The following is a 7,794-nucleotide window of genomic DNA, read 5'->3' as shown; positions in this document are numbered from 1 at the left end:
TAACTACATTTTTTCATGCCTCGAGGTGCTGCCCTCTTCAACATTTCGACGTTTCTATGGCAACCGTGTTCTTTGCCTACGTCTACGGGAGGGGTGGGGCCAAGGAGAAAGCCACACCAAAAGTGCCGGTGATTTTCTGTTTTTCGATTCTCACGCTTGCCTTCGCCAGCCATATCTATAGCTGACTCGGGGCTGTCCATGCACGCCGAAAATATTAAAATTAATGAGGGCCTAAAATTATTATATTTATTATTATGTTAAAATTCATTAATTTCTTTCACGGTTTTTTTTAAAAGGGACATTTTTGAGATAGTAAGTAAATTTAAAAAGTAAATAAATTTAAAATTATTCAGAATTTAGTTAAATGAAAAAGTTAAATAATTCACTCTATAAATTTATCCTACATGTATTTTAAATTCCTAAAATATTTTATTATTTTTTCGCATAATTAAGGTATAACTGAAGTAATATTTACACTTCTCTGTAGTTTCGAATTGACAATTTACATTTAATTCCGAGGAAAAATTTAAGGTTTTCACTACTCATTTAATTATTTATCAAAATTATATTAAAATTCTGTTTTCTGTTTGTTTTTGTTTCTTGATTATTTGAAACGTATAATCTTTTTCCTTATAATTTGTTTAATTACAAAAACCAGTAACTATGCCTTGACTATGCCTTGCACATTAAAATTTAATTTTAGAAGTTTGAGGGCAGTTAACCACTTGCAATTGCTCATCAGAATTCACAACTTCAAAGAAATCCAAATAGTTTATAAAAATAATTTAAAGAATCGAAAAATCTAAAAAAATTTTAAAGAAATATAAGGCGTTTAGGGGTGCATCTCAGCAACTAAGGCTATTATAAAAAAATGATAAAGGAAAGACTTCCAACGAATTAAAATAATTCAATAATTTTTCGCGAGCGGTTGTTGCTAAAGCTGACGGTAAGTTAGCTTTTCTTCCGAATGTCATTTCGAACGGCGTGAGTCCTGTGCTCTCGTAAACTGCTGTATTGAATGCTAAGCATATCAGGTTCAAGTTTTGACCCCATTCCGTCTCGTTATCGGCCATGTAAGTCTTTAACAAATCTTTAATTGTCCCGTGAGTTCTCTCCAGTGCTCCATTACTTTGTAAATGGAAAGCGGTTGTTTTGACGTGTTTAATTCTGAAGAGCTTTTCAAATTTATTGACCAATTCCGATACAAAGTTAGCGCCTTGATCAGTTAAGATGTACTTTGGAGAGGAAAAGATGTATATGTAGTGATCTAGCAGGTTGGTTAGTATGCTCTCGCTCGTTGTTTCGCTTATTGCAACAAGGATTATATATTTCGTCAGCACATCCTGAACAGATAAGATGTATTTGTCCTCACACGTTGTTTCCGGTAATGGACCAACTATGTCCATTGCGATCTTGTCATTTGGTTGAGTTGGCATTTCTGGGATGACTGCTTCGACTTTGGGACGAATCCGAGTCAGTTTTTCGCGTTGGCATACTTGACATCTTTTAACAAAGTCAATTGCGTCTTTCTCCATGTTTTCCCATGATGTTTGCTCGCGTACCCTCCTGATAGTTTTGTTTTCGCCGAAGTGACCTGTAGCCACATTTCCGCGTGCTTCCCTCAATAGATTTTGCTTCTCCTCTACATTTAATTGTTTATCAGGTCCCTCGCACAGAAAAAATGTGTGTTCTGCGAATTTGTTCTGAAGTAAGAAATTTAACATATCTCCGATGCGGACTCGTTCGGTGATGTTAATTAAGGGATCCTCCATGTGAAATTTAAATATACTCCAGGATTTGTTTCTGGTGAAGTCTTTAATTTTGGTGTAGAAAAGTTTCACTCATTCGTCTTCGTTGTATTCTGGTAGTTGAATCCTCAGCAAGGAGAAAATATCTTGCTTGCTTATTTTAATCCAATTCTTTCCGTTAATTACCGGTTCAATTTTCAACTTATTAAGCATACGGTTCTTTTTCGAGTTGGCGTACTCGTTGGGGATTTCTTTTTCATCTTTCGGTTCGTGATTTCGCAATCTTGTAGAAATTAATTCGTTATCTACACCTGTCGTTGGTGTGCCGGTTCCATCAACTTCTTGAGGGTTATCTATCTGATCGATTTCTGCATTCTCCTGCGATTTTTCTGAAAGATTTTTATCTTGAATCGGATACATTCGCGAAAGTGCGTCAGCTGCCGTATTTTCCTTCCCTTTTTTGTATAAAACCTTGTACATATACGCTTCTAATTGAAATCTCCATCTCATTAACCTGGAAGAAGGGACTTTCACGTTGAAAAGCCATGTCAAAGCCTGGTGGTCTGTTTGTATCACGAATCCGCGTCCGAGAAGATATTGACGGAGGCGCATAACTGGCCAGACGATTGCTAGAAGTTCTTTTTCGGTAGTGGTGAAGTTTCGCTCAGGATCATTTAGTGTTCTTGAGATGTAGCAAACTGGATGTCCCTGCTGAGATAGAATTGTCCCTAGCTCGACGTTGCTTGCATCAGTAGTCAACGTGAATGTGTCCTTAAAGTCTGGATACCTTAGAACCGGTGCTGAGCAAAGAGCATCTTTCAATGACTTAAAACTTGTTTCGCAAGTCGATGTCCAGTTGAAGGGTTGATTTTTCTTTGTCAATTCAGTTAGTGGTTTAGCTATTGTAGAAAAGTTTCTTATAAATTTTTGATAGTACCCGGCTAAGCCTAAGAAGGAAATGACTTCTTTTTGTTTCTCGGGTCGTTTAAAATTTTGGACAGCTGATAATTTATAGGGGTTTGGCTTCACTCCATTTTCTGTGATCACATGCCCTAGGTATTCTAGTTCTGGCCGAAGAAATTCACATTTATCCGGTTGAAGTTTATGTCCGGTAGCCCGTAAGCGTTCTAATAGGATAACCAGATTTTCATTGTGTTCTTGAAGTGTACTTCCAAAGACAACAATGTCGTTTAGGTCTTTCCGATTAGTCCTCTTAATGCTGTATCCATCATTCTTTGGAATGTTGCCGGCGAAATCTTGAGTCCCATCGGTAGGCGATTGTGGTGAAAATGTCCCTCATTTGTAGAGAACCCAGTGTATTTTTTTGAGTCCGCATGAATAGGAATTTGGAGAAATCCTGAGCTCAAATCGAAAGCTGAAAAGAATTTTGCTTTTTCGAGTTGGTCCAAGATTTCGTCGATCACCGGAAGTGGGTAGGCATCTTGATCAGTTTTCTCGTTCAACTTCCTGAAGTCAATGACAACCTCCACTTCTGTTTTCCAGATGCATCGCGTTTTTTCGGGACTACCCAGAGTGGTGAGTTGAATGGTGAGTCCGAAGCTTATATTATCTTTTTAGTTACCATTTTTTTCACTTGATTAGAAATCTCTTCCTTGTGACATTCTGGATGTCGAGGTTGACGTATATTAATGTTAGCTTCATCCTTCAAAACTATTTTGTGTGACGCTAGGCTGGTGCATGGTAATGGATCTCCTTGTAGTGTGAAAATGTCATGATATGAGATAGCTATCTTCTGTATATGGGCTCTGTAAACATTTTCGATATGTTCGAACCTCAAATTTTCATTCAGTAATTTTAATCTAGCATTTAATTCATTCTGCGTAATGTAGATTATGCGCTCCTCTCGTGCCGGGATAAGATTGATATATTTATAGTTTATCTCTTCGTCGCTCAGTCTTAAGTCCATTTCTGTTTCGTTACTGACAGGAATTTGAACTTTAGAGTCAACAATCCGGTAAATGGAATTTGGAATGTAGGGATTGTCTTCTATGATAATGTGCCCTTGCTTCTTGGTTGTTTCCACGGATATCATTTTTATGGTGTTCTTTGGGATAAGGATTCCGTCATACTCCAAAGGGTATATATTATCGTTAAGTTGGAGGGATTGGTTGGACAAGTTAAACTGATAGGAGTGCAGGAATGGTGTTCCGATGATGCCTTCCTCGGGTATTGGAAACTTTTCTGGCACGATTACAAAGAGATGTTATTTCCCTTGAAACTTAAATTTCGTGACTTCTTTTGTCCTGTGTTTGTCATTTCCCATTGAAAACTCTTTTTCCATGGTAATCCTCTGGAGTTTTTTATTAAGACAGTTTTCTTTTATTAAATTGATCGATGCACCGCTATCAACTAATAATTTTACCGGTTTTATTGCTCCATGTAATCGTCCTCTGATAGAGTATAGTCTTCCGGATATTGCTGATACTCTGTCTCCGGGTTCCTTTCCGTTTCCTGGAACTCTTTCTCTTCCTCCGTTTCTTCTTGGGTATAGTTCACACGATTCGGAGGTCGAGTTCCCGAGGCTTTTGTGTGAAAATTTCTTTGTTTAGAGAAACATTGATTTTCGGTATGCCCGAGTATTTTGCAGTGACTGCAAAATAACTGGAGTCTCTGCTGCAAAGGTATGCTGTGATTTGGAGGATTATTCATTGAAGGGCATTTTTGATTACTGAATTGGGAGTTTGGAGTTTTGAAAGGAGTTTTATGAGGGTTTGTACGGATAGGTAGTTGAGGTTTAATTGTATTTTTTGATTGACGAATTTTGCTCCGTTCAGCTAACCATACTTCTGGCTGGATTGCCATTTGTTGAGCTTCTCTAATGTAGCTTGGGTTTCTACTCGAAACTCGGCCTGAAAGCTCATCTCTTAAGTTCATAATATATTTTTCTAAAATAGTTTGTTCTTCATTTTTTATACAAATTCTTCTTTCGTCTAATTGCGGATTTTTTGATTGTACAGCATATAACAGTTCATGCATTCTTTGGTTAAACTTTGTGTTGAAATTCTGCGTGGTTTCTCCCGCTCCTTGAATTATTTGTGAAATTTTCGTGCGATGTGTTTCCAGCGATCCTGCTATACCAAAATTAGTTCTAAGGGCTTCAAAAAGATCATCATATTTTTCTATCGATAAAAAGCGAATTGCTTTCTCGGCTTCTCCCTCGATTTTCTCTGCAATGATCCAGTCCAATAAAACTCCTGGATTTGTGCACTGTCTTTCAATTCTCTTCACAAGAGCGATGAAGGGTTCAACTCCCATATCGTCTTGTCCATTACATTTTTTAATTAATTTAATCGCGTCCCTTCCAGGGATAGTTTCGTTTAATGCTGTTTTACTTTCAATTTTATTATTTAACCGCTGTGAAAGCCTGTCTCTTGTGAGGATATTTTCATTTTGAATTGTTGCTCTTTCCTGTAACAACCTTTGTCGTCCTATTAACGCGTCATCCTTGGCTGTTTCAGAATCTGCATCGTTCTCCATCTCACTTTCGTCCGACGTAACCAAATCCAAATTCTTTGCAATGGAACGTATTTCTTCCTTACAGCTATTTATTGCTACTTCCATATTAGTCATCCAGTCTGATAATTTTTGTAACATTTGAAATATTTCTGCGTTTGTTGTTGAAAGTTGTGATTCGGGATTATTTGTTATTCTTGAAGTGGTTGGAATTTGATTTTCTCGGGAATTCTTGGTCTCTGCAGGTGTGGTTTTCTTAATTTCGTCCGCAATGGTTTCTTTCTTTTATTGAGTGTGTATAAGTATGTACCTAAAGTATTTACTTCCCTACCAATGTTAACGGGTGTAGGGTGTTATGTCGGTACATAAATTTACTAGCGTACGCGTATAGTCCGTGGCGACGTCAGCCGTCCAGCCAGTGACTATTTTCTAATTTTAATTCACTATTTGAAAACGAAAGTGCTACAACCTTGGCCAAATATTGTGAATCAATCGATGAACGTTTATTAACGAAAGGTCTAGTCTCGCGTAGTCGACTAGCCTTACGTGGGCGTGGAGAGTCGTGACAGAACACTCCTTTTATTTTGTCTATATACAAAATATATTTCCTCTTCTTTTTACTCACTTGAGATCCCCAGGGAAGTCGGTTGGTGGCTGCTGCAGTAGATATTCTCGTTTTGGTCAGCCGTGGGTTCCCGAGTTCGTGAATTCTGCAATTCCAGGTGCCAACTTGGTTGGGTGACGTCTCGCCTTGCAAGACAAGGAATCACTACTGTAAGCGTATTTATTTCAGCTCAGTATGTGTTTTCCTGATTATTAAATTCCGTAGAATGGTTCTTATTGATACTTTATAAGAATGACGTATCAATCAAAAGTATTCTGACATGGATCGCCAATTTATGTGACGGTCTGAATGAAAAGTCATTTTATTTTAATGTTGTCCAGACACAGATTCGTAGACCTGGTCAGATAGTTTATTAATTGAAACACAAGTTGCAGCCGTAGCAGTCAAACAAGGAATGAATCTGTCTCCCAGGCCCTACAGGGTCTGTCCCTGGAATCCAGAGTACAGGCGATATCCCTTATCTTAGAACGAGAGGGAGTGCTATCTCTTCTGAGCCTACGATACTATTCTATTTTAGGAAAAAGCGTTGTTAAAGCTAGAATATTATTTCTCATACGTTCCTGCTTTACACTACCATATTGTTAAATCATTAATCAAAATATACTAATTTAGAACTTAAAAATTGCATTTTTAATAAAAAGACGATGTAAAAAAAATCAAGAAAATTAATTTTCGACCAAAAAGATGAATTTTCAACAAAACAACAGAATGTTCTAAAAAATAATTCAATTTTAAACTAATAAAGTATAAATTTCTAACAAAAATGTAAAATTGCAAATTTTCAGATAAAAAATTAATTTTGAACAAAACAAAAAACCCAAAATGTCAAGAAAATTGTTACATGTTAAAAAAGATTAATTTTCAACTAAATCGAGAAATTAAATTTTCAACAAAAGAGTCAAACCCAAAGATCAAGGGGAGTTCAAAGATATATTAAAGAAGATAAATTGCGAAAAAAGTAGTTAAATGTTTAACAAAAGAAATGAATTTCCCAGCATTGTATTAATGGTCTACCAAAATAAGACGAACTTTCAACAAAACATATTAATTTTTAAGAAAATTTTTGAATTTTAAAGCTGAGAGGAGCAATTTTAAACCAGAAAATATTAATTTTTAATAAAAATATCAATTTAAATCAAAAATGAAATGTTTACGTTGTTAGTTACAAAAATTCATTCTTATTAAAAAAAAAAACGATTTTTCAACAAAATAGTTACATTTTCAACAAAAGAGTTCAGCCTAAAAATGACTTTTTATCCGTAGAAGATTAATTTTCTAAAAATAGAATCGTTAAATTTTCGACCAAAGAGGTGAATCTAAAACCAAAAGAATAATTTTTTTTACAAAGTAGTTCAACTTTTAACCAAGCTTCTGAATACCTAACGAAACAAGATGACTTTTTAACAAAATAGTTGCATTTTTTACAGAATAATAAAATTTACAACTGAATACTAGAATTTTTAACCAAACGAGTTGAATTCTGAACCACAAATATAATAGTCAACTTTCTACCAAAAAGGTTTAAGACGAAAAAACGAGAAAAGGGGGATTCTTAAAAACAGACAAAAAAAGAACAATGCTTTAAAAGTTAATAATAAGGAAACATACTAAATATTATCTAAGTTCGTAACTTTTTTTCCACTGACCCCTAACCCCTGTTCGAACCATAGTTTTTAGCATGACCCCCCCCCCCATGCAATTGGTAATGCTGTTTACTGACGACCCCTTAAAGTTTCGATTTTTGTATTTATTAAAATTATCCTTATAATATATAGTTTAAGATTTGAAGAATTCAAGTGATTTAAAAACTGAAATTAATAACAAAAATTAAAGGGCCTCTAATTTTTCTCATTCTCATCATTTATGATTGAGAAAGGATAAGAAAAGAAAGTTCCGACAAGTTCGATAAGAAAGGACGAGTTCGTTAACAGCCATTTTGGATAAAAA

Source organism: Belonocnema kinseyi, chromosome 4, assembly GCF_010883055.1.
Source record: "Belonocnema kinseyi isolate 2016_QV_RU_SX_M_011 chromosome 4, B_treatae_v1, whole genome shotgun sequence".
Lineage (NCBI taxonomy): Eukaryota > Metazoa > Arthropoda > Insecta > Hymenoptera > Cynipidae > Belonocnema > Belonocnema kinseyi.
This window is presented reverse-complemented; position numbering follows the sequence as displayed.